Raw genomic sequence first — 13,048 nt, forward strand, 5'->3', positions numbered from 1 at the left:
GAGAAGGAGAAGGAGAAGGAGAAGGAGAAGGAGAATATATATTTCCATAGCTAACAGTTCAAACTTTCCCTTCTGAAACTAGCTGGTAGAACCAGCCAAGTCAAGTTTTGTCGTTCCTCATTGTATCTCCCTTCCTTTGAGAAAGCAGGAAAGCGTTGACCTCAAGAGTCAACTAGCTTCATTTTTAGCTTATAATTAACCAGCTCAACTATCTGGTTTGGCCAAGCATGGCAACTACACGAATGTTAGACTATTACGTTTTGCAGCCGTAGAAATACATCTCTGGTCCCCTCCAGCTATCATTCCTGCTTTTGCAATCATGGAAGTCCATCTCTGTCCCTAGGTCCAGGTTCAGGCAGCTACAATAGTTGTCGTCACCATCCAAGGCCCCTTCTTCATGTGTCCCTTCCATGGGAGATTTGGAGGGTGGAAACACAAGAACAATGGATCTTTTCAGTGGTGGCTCCCCATTATTGGGATGTTTTTGCTGGGGAGCTTCGCCTGGCGCTAACATTACCCATCTTCAGTCATCAGCCAAAAACATTCCTTATTAACCAAGCATTTGACCTTTAACAATCTGTGGCCTTTTAGAGCAGGTGGGCTGTTCTAATGTATATTTCCTATGGTTTTACTGTCTGCATGAGGTGGGCAGGCTGATAACTCATGTTGTGAGTAACTTTGAGTTGCCATGGCAAATAGATAAAGCAACTACAGTCATACCTTGAATCCTGAACGCTTTGGTACTCAGATGTTTTGGCTCCCAAATGCCACAAACCCAGAAGTGAGCTTCCTGCAGCCAATCAGAAGCCACGCTTTGGTTTCTGAGCGTTTTGGAAGTCAAGCACACTTCTGGAACAGATTCTGCTCGACTTCCAAGGTACGACTGTAATAAATTAAATTAAATAATAACAACTGAATCAAATTTCTCCTCCGTTCTTGTAAAGAGCTTGTAGATGCCAGCTGTTGGCGAAATGAGCCCTTCTGAAGAGCCCAATGTTTTGCTTATTCTTACAGAGAGGGCTTGGAGATCAAATGATGGAAAATCTGCTGCTCCACCTCAAAGCTCCATGAAGGACATTATCGATCGCATTGCGAAGGTAGAATTAAGACTCTCCCAGCTGGAAACAATTTCCGCAGCCTATTGTAAAGAAATAACGGAATTGCGAAAGAATAACATTGCGTTGATGGACAGAATAAGTAAAGTTGAAGACGGTTCAAAAGGTGGCCAAGGTTAGTCTGCTAAATTTTGTTGTTGTTGTTGTTTAGTCGTGTCCGACTCTTTGTGACCCCCCTGGACCAGAGCACGTCAGGCACTTCTGTCTTCCACTGCCTCCCGCAGTTTGGTCAGACTCATGCTGGTAGCGTCGGGAACACTGAAGAAGAAGAAGAAGAGTTTGGATTTGATACCCCGCCTTTCACTCCCTTTAAGGAGTCTCAAAGCGGCTAACATTCTCCTTTCCCTTCCTCCCCCACAACAAACACTCTGTGAGGTGAGTGGGGCTGAGAGACTTCACAGAAGTGTGACTGGCCCAAGGTCACCCAGCAGCTGCATGTGGAGGAGCGGAGACACGAACCCGGTTTCCCAGATTACGTGACTACCGCTCTTAACCACTACACCACACTGGCTCTGTCCAACCATCTCGTCCTCTGTCGTCATCTTCTGCTTGTGCCCTCCATCTTTCCCAACACCAGGGTCTTTTCCAGGGAGTCTTCTCTTCTCCTGAGGTGGCCAAAGTATTGGAGCCTCAGCGTCACGATCTGTCCTTCCAGTGAGCACTCAGGGCTGGTTTCCTTCAGAATGGAGAGGTTTGATCTTCTTGCAGTCCATGGGACTCTCAAGAGTCTCCTCCAGCACCAGAATTCAAAAGCATCCATTCTTCGGCCATGAGCCTTCTTGATGGTCCATCTCTCACTTCCATACATCACTACTGGGAAAATCATAACTTTAACTATACGGACCTTTGTTGGCAAGGTGATGTCTCTACTTTTTAAGATGCTGTCTAGGTTTGTTATTGTCTGCTAAATTTATACAGGACTTTTTAATGGGAGATGTTGGAACATAAAATATGCTGTGCTAGATATCAAGAGGGGTCTCCTTATTAAGGTTAATGGGCTAAATAAGGCCACAACTTTATTGGTTACAGGTGATGAGTGGTATTGGCTTAGGCATTGGTCCTAACCGACTATATCCGGCTTCAGCCCGTCTGCTTGAAGTCTGGGAAGGGTTAACCACCAGTAGGGGGAGTCCTGCTGATGCACATCAACTAGGAACTCCCCTGGGGTCACCGTTAGGGGGCGTGCCTTAGGCCCTCACCTCCCAAGGCTTCGGACAGGGCCACGCCGCCCGGACTACCCTTCAGTATATGGGACAGGTGATGGCGCTTCCTCCCCTCTGCCATCTACAGAACAATACCAATGCCTAACCGCCAATACCCAGAAAGTTGTGACGATTTGCTATGAGGTAGGCAAAAACCAAGTGGCTGGTGCCAATTTGCCAAGTGGAAAAATTCCTACCAGGCCCCTCAATGGCGACCAACCAAGGTCCATAGCAAGGTCAAGGAACAAAAACCTTATAGGGCGGGAGGGTGGGAAAAACAGGAACAGCTGGCAGGCGGGAAAGAGGGAGATCCCCGGCCGTGTCCTGCCTTAAATAGGGCAGACCATGCCCCCAGAGCCAGCCAATTTGCTGGCTAGAGGATGACGCGGCCGGGAATCTCCCCAATCTCACGGAGCTGGGCGGTGAAGCCCACAACTCCACCTCCTTCGAAAGGCGGAAGTGGCTTTGTTGGGAAACAAACCCTGCTTCCCCTCTGACCCTCCTTTCCTTCTCCAGTGAAAGGCTCAGGAGGCCTCTGCCCCGAAGACTGGTTCTCCTTTTCCCGATTTTGCTATAAATACAACAAGAACCCAGAATCTTGGAACAGAGCAGAGGTAAGGCATGAATCTTGGAACTTCTCCACACCAAATCCCTAAGCCCCTGTCTTTGCTGCCCGACTTGCATTGCATGCCAAAACTTATTTCTCTGATGATCTTTAAGCTACCATCAAATCCACACCCTTGGAAGCCATGAGATCCTGCAACAGGTGAACCCCTTTTCCTTTGGTAAAAACCTTGGCCAAGCAAATGTACCCCAGGATCAAAGGGAGGGAGTAGTCGTCGAATTGTGCAGTAGTAATTGAAGAAAACAATGGTTTGTCCATATGGTAAGGGCATGTTGTCATATTGGCAGTGTGTTTCCTCCACGTTTTGTGAATCTTTGCGCTTTTGTCCATTGCCTGTATTTATTTTCCCCGATTCGAACTATAAAATGGTGGTTTTCTTGAGTCAAAATGAGAGTACTCCTAAATAGTTTTTTAGAAGGGGGGGGGGAAGCACTTCATATTGGTATTCATTATTGATTACACACACAGAGAGAGGGCTTTTTATTAAGGTTTATTTATATGGGACTATGGTAGCTGCTAAGGACGCGGGTGGTGCTGTGGGTTAAACCACAGAGCCTTGGGCTTGCCAATCAGAAGGTCGGTGGTTCAAATCCCTGCGACGGGGTGAGCTCCTGTTGCTCAGTCCCTGCTCCTGCCCACCTAGCAGTTCACAAGCACGTCAAAGTGCAAGTAGATAAATAGGTACCGCTCCGGCGGGAAGGTAAACGGCGTTTCCGTGTGCTGCTCTGGTTCGCCAGAAGCGGCTTAGTCATGCTGGCCACATGACCCAGAAGCTGTACGCTGGCTCCCTCGGCCAGTAAAGCGAGATGAGTGCCGCAACCCCAGAGTTGGCCATGACTGGACCTAATGGTCAGGGGTCCCTTTACCTTTACCTATGGTAGCTGCTAGCCAGAAAATATAGCGGAAGGGTTCAGGAAATGAGAAGGGGTGTTGCTAAGTAGCGATAAATGACAATAATCCTCACCAAAACTAGCTGGTGCCACAATTTACTTCCTTTCCCTGCTCCACTTCTCTTCCTGCTCCATTGCTCTTTTAGGGTAAAATGCCGGTTCAGGGAAACTTGGCAGGGGTGTGTGTGACCTCTCCTGCTATCCCTCAGAAGTGATTGTTTGTTCAGATGCACAGAAGGAATAAGAAGAACTTTGTAGTATTCACGAGGCGACCGTCTGTTCATTGGGCTAACCGACTCCTTTTCCTCGTTCTCTCTCAGGCCAAATGCCAAGCCTACAGCCCACAGGTGCATCTTGCCACCATTGCCAACCGTGAAGAAATGGCCGTTGTGGCCAAAGAACTAGCTAAGCTCGTTCAACCTAAGAATCAGGTCTGGATTGGGATGCACAGGATGAAAGGTGGCAAGGTGAGTAGAGGCAGCCTGAGATTTTTGCTGCTATCCTGGGGCGGGGCGCTCAGGGGCGGGGCAAACCACCCATAGGGACGGCATGGCACATGGGGGCTGCGCTGGTGGCGGCGAGCCTGCTGAGTGCGCAACAGTGGCGAGCCTCCCAGGCCTACAACGGTACAACGGTGGCCTCCCGGGCGTGCGCCACTGCCAGCAAGCCTCCTGGGGAGCGCTGCTGTGGCGAGCGTCCCAGGGAGAGCGGCACGGCGATGTCACCCCCCCTCAGGGATGAAACCCAGGGCAGGCCGCACCCCCACACCCCCTTCCTCTGCTAATGGTGCACCTGCCACTATCCCCTCTTTGGTATGAATGTTAGAGGGACAGAGGTCCTGGCTTCCTTTACATTTGGCATCTTGTTTCATTTTTCTCCTTTAAAACAAACAAATTATTTAGTTTTTCAGATTTTACCAATTTGCAAATGGTTATCAAACAGCCAACACAGAAAGAGAGTTTCCGGAGAGTCTCCTGAATTTCCCTCCTCCCCTTTGTGGGTCCTTATATTAACCTTTTCCTCCTGCATCTCGTCTATTAATCCAAATCTATGACATCTCCATGACACCCAAAATTTAACAGTAAACTACAAGTGTTATTCCAATCCTACTAATAATTTTAATTGTTTACAATGGTTTTTAAGGTAAATTAGATATTTTCCCCGCACACTCTGTCCCTTTCCCCCACCTCCCGCAAAAGCCCCCTTTTATCCCTCCTAAAAAGAATAAAGACACAAAAGTCTTCTTTTAAAAGTATTAAGAAATTTACTCACATTCAGTTCACGGTTGTATCCCTGAAGACAGGTTTTAGCTTAGAGCAGGCTTCCTCAACCTCGGCCCTCCAAATGTTTTGAGACTACAGCTCCCATCATTCCTGACCACTGGTCCTGCTAGCAAGGGATCATGGGAGTTGTAGGCCAAAGACATCTTGGAGGGCCAAGGTTGAGGAAGCCTGGCTCAGAGTTACAGAAGAGGGTTAGAGTTCATCCTGTATGGGAATGAGCCCGTGTCCTGGTGGCTAAGGGCCAGCAGACAGCAAAATACATCAGTATCAAGAGAACATCAAGAGAAGGGAGGTGGCGGTGTGACTGGCCCTTTTATGGGGTCTTCCGGGGTCATGCCCACCTACCTGGTCACACGCTGAGGATGTGACACGAAGTCCTCCTGGCTGTGGAATAACACCCTCCTGTGTGTCCACTCTGGGCAAACAGGAAGTGTTGTACTTGACTAATAATAATAATAATAATAATAATAACAATAATAATAATAATTATTTATTATTTATACCCTGCCCATCTGGCTGGGTTTCCCCTGCCACTCTGGGAGGCTTCCAACAAAAGATTAAAAACACAATAAAACACCAGTCATTAAAAATTTCCCTAAACAGGGCTTTCTTCAGATGTCTTCTAAAAGTCAGATAGCTGTTTATCTCCTTGACATCTGATGGGAGGGCATTCCACAGGGCGGGCGCCACCACTGAGAAGGCCCTCTGCCTGGTTCCTGGTAACCTCACTTCTCACAGGTAGGAAACCACCAGAAGGCCCTCAGAGCTGGACCTCAGGGCTGAACGATGCGGGTGGAGACGTTCCTTCAGGTATACTGGGCCAAGGCTGTTATGCTTATGTTACACCCCACACTGTCTCCATTCCATGTTGGTGAGACCATTGCCCGCCTAATATTTTCCCCCAAACTGACTATTGTAACTCAGCAAATCCTTACATACTTTGGAAATCCATATGGGTTTTGTCTTGTCTTTTACTTGGGCAGAGCCAATGAAAGAGTCTGAGTCAGGGATGAGGAGGTAGAATTGGATGGTGCTGCTTTCTCAAAAAGACACTGACCCTTTTGCTGTCTCTACAGTTCCCAAGGTGGAGGTGGGCAGATTTTTCGTCAGCTGACTACATGCCTTGGGCAGTTGGGGAACCGCACGCCCGGGAAAAAGAGCACTGTGTAGCACTGAATGCTGGAAGTAAGGAGATTTGACCACCTTGGTAGGGTTCAGAGAACATTTCCTCTTAATTTCAGTCTTCCAATTCTTCATTCCTGCCCTCCCTATTTATTTATTTTTTAAAAAAATATTTATTGAGAATTTTAAGATTACAAAGAAACAAAGGAAAAAAACAAGAAAAAAACCAAATAGCATTTAAACAATACGAATCAATAAAAAGAAAACAAGGTCAAAAAGAGAGAAAAACAAAACACATCAAAAGCAAAAAGCAAAAATAGACAAAAAAATTAAAAACAAATCCAATATTCCCAAATCATTAACTGTCATTACCTTGTTTCATCGACCTCCTCACACCTCCCTTTTTTGTATTCTAGTTATTAATTATCTCAGCAAATCCTTTCCATCTTTCATAGTATTCTGTCATTAAATTACCTTAATCTATTTTAACCTTATCTTAAATTACCTTAATCTATTTTAACCTTATCTTACCATAAAAAGCCCTAAAACTTAAAACTTTAATCTTATTTATACCAAATTCTCTTAACCACGACATATTCTTACATAATTCTTTTTAATATTTCTGCTAAAGCCAAATAATTTCATTCCAACATTTGTCTAATACTCTTTACTTTTACAAGATTTTCCTAAATAATTTGTTTAAAACTTTCCCTCCCTATTAAGGCAACCCTTTGCAGATACGCACTGTATAGCAAGCGCAAGTTTAACTGCATAATTCAGAATGTTCTTGGGCAGCTGCATTTGAAAATTGGGATTTTGAATTGCAGCAGGAGAGTCCCATCTCAGAGCCAGTCAGCTGACAAAAAGAGGTGTGGCAACCCTAAGTCTTCAGGGCAGGGCAGCACTGGTTGTATAGTCCACAAAACAGATTAGCAGTCACACAGGGCTTGTCAGGCTGGATCTAGACATGTCGAAGAAGCATTTCAGTTTAAAGCATAAATTTAAACAGGGAAAGCAGGTAGAGACAAACAGGACTCCACATCGCAATCTGATGGCAGGGTGTTATATCGCACATACAACACATATAAATCACTTTTTTTTTACCAGTCTAGCTGAGTCCTCAGTTGCAATAAGAGCTTTATTTGAACCAGGACACAGTCTCAGAGCCTGTCTGTCATATGAGAAATCTTACTTACTCATATCTGGCACCAGTGAGGACTTCCTTTTCCCATGCTTGTAAGGTAAAGGACCCCTGGATGATGAAGTCCAGTCAAACATGACTATGGGGTTGTGGCGCTCATCTCGCTTTACTGGCCAAGGGAGCTGGCGTCTATCCACAGACAGTTTTCTGGGTCATGTGGCCAGCATGACTAAGGCGCTTCTGGTGCAACAGAACACCGAAACCAGAGCAGTGCATGGAAACACTGTTTACCTTCCTGCCCGAGTGGTACCTATTTATCTACTTACACTTTGACGAGCTTTCGAACTGCTAGGTTGGCAGGAGCTGGAACAGAGCAACGGGAGCTCACTCCGTCGCGGGGATTCGAACCGCTGACCTTCTGATCACCAAGGCCAAGAGGCTCAGTGGTTTAGATCACAGTGCCACCCGCTTTGAAATGAAGCTTTGTGTGTGCAGCACACCTTTTCTCTTTGGCAAACTTTGCTGTATTACTAATATTGCAGAGATCCCAAATTCTGATATAGCAGGGGTGGCCAACTCCCAAGAAACTGTGATCTACTCAGAGAGTTACAGACCGCCTGTGATCTAACCCATTTGGGGGGGGGGGTTCAGGGGTTCAGGTCATTGAAGTTAGGGGTACAGAGCTAAAATGTTGAACCAAAGTAGGGGAGCCAAAGTTGTTGAGCTTCTTTGTGGGGAGCCAGTGACGAACCACAGGTGTCCTGTGATCTACTGGTAGATCACAATCTACCCATTGGATGTGCCTGTGATATAGCATGTATACCAGATTGATTGCCACTATTGATTATAGATTGAAAATCAAAGGGATCAGATATTAGATTTTCCCCCGCCCCCATCATTTGGCAAATGCACCACCAATGGTTTTTTGTTTTGTTTGTTTATTTGTTTGTTTTTAAGAAAAGCTGTTGCTAAAGAGCAGAGCTCATCCTTCAGAGTTTTCTTTGCCCTGTGCTCTAGGTGGCATATATCAATTTTCAGTTCAAGAATAAAGGGGAGTCTCCATCAGTCCCTGTCATCTGGCACAGCTGATCTTGCCCATAGTCCTCTCCTTCAGCAGAGCCGAAATTAGAGGTACAAGAAGGGCAATTAAATGCTCGATACCTCAATAGTACATGCACCCACACCCAGATTTTAATGCACCTCTAAAAGCGATGCGGGTGGCTCTGTGGGTTAAATCACAGAGCCTAGGGCTTGCCGATCAGAAGGTCGGCGGTTGGAATCCCCGCGACAGAGTGAGCTCCCGTTGCTTGGTCCCTGCTCCTGCCCACCTAGCAGTTCAAAAGCATATCAAGTGCAAGTAGATAAATAGGTACCGTTCCAGCGGGAAGGTAAACGGTGTTTCCGTGTGCTGCTCTGGTTCACCAGAAGCGGCTTAGTCATGCTGCCCACATGACCTGGAAGCTCCCTCGGCCAATAAAGCGAGATGGGCGCCACAACCCCAGAGTCAGTCACAACTGGCCCTAGTCTTTTTAAAAGACTAAAAAAGAAAAACAAAACCTGCAATGTTTAAAGAATTTGGAAAGTTCCTTTTTAAAGGTTTTTCTTGAAAACGCTATGTGCTCTCATGTGTGAGCCGCATGATACCATCTGTATCATTTTACCAGCTGTGATAAATAGCACTGTTTCAGTAGGGAAAACCTGGTGACATTTCTTTCTGATTTCTTCCAGACCTTGCTCTATGGAATGATAATAAGTGTGAGGAAAAGTTTCCCTTTCTGTGCCGATTTTCATTGTACTGAGTGCAGCAGTTTGCCATGGCTTTCCAAACAGCTTCCATGAGCCCCAGGCATTGAATAACAGGGTTGGCTTTGAGTCCTTTCCTTTCATGGGGGCCCAAGCCATTGTCCTTGCTATGTTCCAGCACCTTCGCCTCTTTCCTGCCTGGCCTGTGTGTGACACACAGACGAATAAACTCTCTTTCAAGCACATATGTGACTCCGGTTTTGTCTCTGCCTCCTTGAATCTAGTGATGGCGCTGCTGCTAATACAAAAGTTCTGGCGTGTCAGGCGGAGTCTCAGTGTGTTTTTGCATGACAGGAAGCTTCCCTATACACTCCTGGTTTAAAACGTTAAGGAAAAGTTAAGGAATGGTTTTGGTAACTATATGGACTCAGGACGTCCTACTTTTAAGGTTCATAACCCATTATTAGGGACACGAGTGGCGCTGTGGTCTAAACCACTGAGCCTCATCATAATCTCATGCAGGCAATTATATATATTTAAAATTCCAATGTCTTTCGTTATTACGACTGACTCGTTTTCATACTCATTAATGTCTCCCAATAGCCTGTTTCATCTGTCTACAAAACAATTCAAGATTAATCACAATGGCTGTGCCAGGCACCAGGCAAGAGCATTCCTCTTCTCCCAGGCCTTGGTCTAATTTATGGCCTTTTAAATGTGTTGTGTGGGACGCAGGTGGTGCTGTGGTCTAAACCACTGAGCCTCTTGGGCTTGCCAATCAGAAGGTCGGCGGTTCGAATCCCCGCGATGGGGTGAGTTCCCGTTGTTCGATCCCTGCTCCTGCCAACCTAGCAGTTCGAAAGCACGTCAAAGTGCAAGTAGATAGATAGGTACTGCTCCGGCGGGAAAGTAAATGGCGTTTCCGTGCGCTGCTCTGGTTTCGCCAGAAGCGGCTTAGTCATGCTGGCCACATGACCTGGAAAAACTGTCTGCGGACAAGCGCGGGCTCCCTCGGCCAGTAAAGCTAGATGAGTGCCGCAACCCCAGAGTCGTCCACGACTAGACCTAACAGTCAGGGGTCCTTTACCTTTACCTTTTTAACCCATTATTAAAACATGACGCAGAGGGACGCAGGTGGGGCTGTGGGTTAAACCACAGAGCCTAGGACTTGCCGATCAGAAGGTTGGCGGTTCGAATCTCCACGACGGGGTGAGCTCCAGTTGATCGGTCCCTGCTCCTGCCCACCTAGCAGTTCGAAAGCACGTCAAAGTGCAAGTAGATAAATAGGTACCGCTCCAGCGGGAAGGTAAACGGCGTTTCAATGCGTTGTTCTGGTTTCACCAGAAGCAGCTTAGTCATGCTGGCCACATGACCTGGAAGCTGTATGCCGGCTCCCTCGGCCAATAAAGCGAGTTGAGCGCCGCAACCCGAGTCGGCCACGACTGGACCTAATGGTCAGGGGTCCCTTTACCTTTATACCTTGCTTAAGGATTGTATATGGTGCACATCCTGAATTGGATCCATATGATAGGAAGGAACCAGTAAAGAATTTTGTTACAAACATTACCACTGAGCCTGTTGCACTCTGCAGCAGTGGAAGTGTGCAGAAAAATCGCCTGGTTTGATCAACTCATCAAGGACTTTGGGTTGATGAGAAAAGAACCTGTCAGCTTGCTAGAGGACAATCAGAGTTGCTGATGCAGAGTGAGCAATTTCTAGCCAGAACGAAACATATTGGAGTCAGGTAACATTATATATGCCAGATGATCCAGGATGGACTTGTAGAATTACCTTATTGCTGCACCGACGAGATGACTGCTGACATCCTGACAAAACCCTTACCAAGAGAGAGTTTCCAGAACCTACGTATCAAACTGGGACTCTGGGTGGTTGATTGAAGTTGTCTACATTTTTGTATGTTGTATTTGTCTGAGAAGGGGTATGTGGGATGTAAGAATCAGGTGCAGTCAAACACAACATGGCTAGAGTAGACATGAAGGTTATCTCAGTCCTTCAGCCGGAACTTCCTGCTTTCCAGGACTAAGATAAAACTTCCTGTGTGTAACTTGAGATGAGCGTGGCCTCTCCTGAAGTAGAAAGATCCAGAACCACAGGCTGGCAACCATCTTGTTTCTTTTGTCTCTATCAATGCCATCTTAACAACAGCACTACTAAGATGAACCCTTGGCTCCAGGCCAAGAGAAGAAAAGGGGAGGCTTTCCCCCATAAGGAGATAGTCACCACATTTAAACTCTAAAGAGTCTGAGGAAGCTATCTGCTGTGCGTGTGTTTTAAAAAAAGGGAAATGTTAACTCTGCTGATTTTGTTGAACTTGTAAAGACAAATTGGGATAGGATATCTTAGACAATATATCCTCCCCCGCATCCCTAAGCATTCCCACAACTGCTGCATCTGCGTAATAATATATTGTTTTTGTTTGGACCTCCTTGCTCAGCAGCATGGCAAGTGCAGTCCGGCCAAAGTTGAGGGGCCTGGACTTGCCCAGAGGGACCAAAAGCTATTGCAAAGGACAAGTCTAGCACAGGGCAGGGAAGCAAAGCAAAACCCATTTGTGGGGCACGTGAGGAGGCATCTGGGTACTTGCAGTGTACTGGAAGAAGTAAAGATCACCAGCGTTGAAGCAATGATTCTTCAACATTAGCTTTGTTGGACTGGTCATGTTGTGCAGATGCCTGATTATCGTCTTCCAAAGCAACTGCTCTATTCTGAACTTAAAATGGAAAGTGTAATGCTCGTGGTCAACAAAGGAGGTTCAAAGACTCTCTCAAGGCAAATCTTTTAAAAATGTAGAAGAACACCAGCAACTGGGAATCACTGGCCTGCGAGTGCTCCAGTTGGAGAACAGCCTTTGCCAAAGGTGTCATGGGCTTTGAAGACACTCGAACTCAGGACACAAGGGAGAAGAGGAAGTGCTAAGAGGAAGGCACGCTTGGCAAATCCATATCGTGGTCAACTCCCGCCCAGAAACCAATGTCCCCACTGTGGAAGGACGTGTGGATCCAGAATTGGCCTCCACAGTCACTTACGGACTCATTGTTAAGACTGTGTGCATGGAAGACAATCTTGCGATCGTCAAAGAAGAAGACAGGTGGAAGGCGAGGGAGGGGGGCAAACATGGAACTATTGGGAGCCAAACACTCATGGTAGGGACAGGGAGGCAGTGCAGTATAGTGGTTAGAGTGTCAAATGAGCACCTGGGAGAGACCAGTGTTCGAATCCCCATTATGTCTTGAGGCTCACTAGGCAACCTTGGTCACTTTTGGGGGGGGTGTTATAGGGTTGTTTTTATATTGTGGTTTTATGTTGTAAACACCCTGAGACCTGCGGGTATAGGGCAAGCTGCAAATGTAATGAAGAATAATAATAATCTCTCAGCCTAGCCTACCTCACTGGGTTGTTATGGGGGGAGGAGAATCAGGTACACCACCTCAATTTCCTTGGAGGGAAGAAAGAGCTATAAGTGTAATAAAGAAGTAAGATTAGGGAACAGGGAACTCGTACACCAGGGTGGATTAGCTTTGAAGGAGCAGGTTTCCCAAACCTAAAACCTGACTGTGCAGTCAGTCTGAAACGGGCCCCAAAATCCCAAATTTTCCTTCTCCAGGGATCCATTAGCTAAAATCCATTAACTTGAGCTCATGTATAACAGGGACCCAGCTGTATAAACAAAGCCCTCTCCTTTATCAGTACGTGACGCTTAATAGATGGCCTTGTCAGTTCCGAAGTGGAGACGGGACGGCAGAGCTGGGGCTTATCTTATCTTGTAGGTTGTAAATATCCTGACACACTGATGCACACACCTTGCAACACCCCCCCCCCACGCTCAGGGGTGGTGCCAGGAGTGCTCTTAGAGTTGGTGACCTTCTTACCCCAAGATAAGGAAGACAGGAACAGGAACATCTGTTT

At 46.6% G+C, this 13,048-nt stretch overlaps 1 protein-coding gene across 1 annotated transcript in view; it reads left to right on the forward strand.

The window, feature by feature from the left end:
- Nucleotides 1-10,309, forward strand: part of LOC308595799 (C-type lectin LmsL-like) — a 123,580-nt gene extending 113,271 nt beyond the window's left edge. The window contains exon 7 of the transcript XR_014012118.1: nt 10,256-10,309. The gene's annotated coding sequence lies outside the window, so the exon portion shown is untranslated. The remainder of the gene's footprint in view (nt 1-10,255) is intronic.
- The last annotated feature ends 2,739 nt before the right edge of the window (nt 10,310-13,048 follow it).

Source organism: Podarcis bocagei (assembly GCF_964188305.1).
Source record: "Podarcis bocagei genome assembly, chromosome: 10".
Lineage (NCBI taxonomy): Eukaryota > Metazoa > Chordata > Lepidosauria > Squamata > Lacertidae > Podarcis > Podarcis bocagei.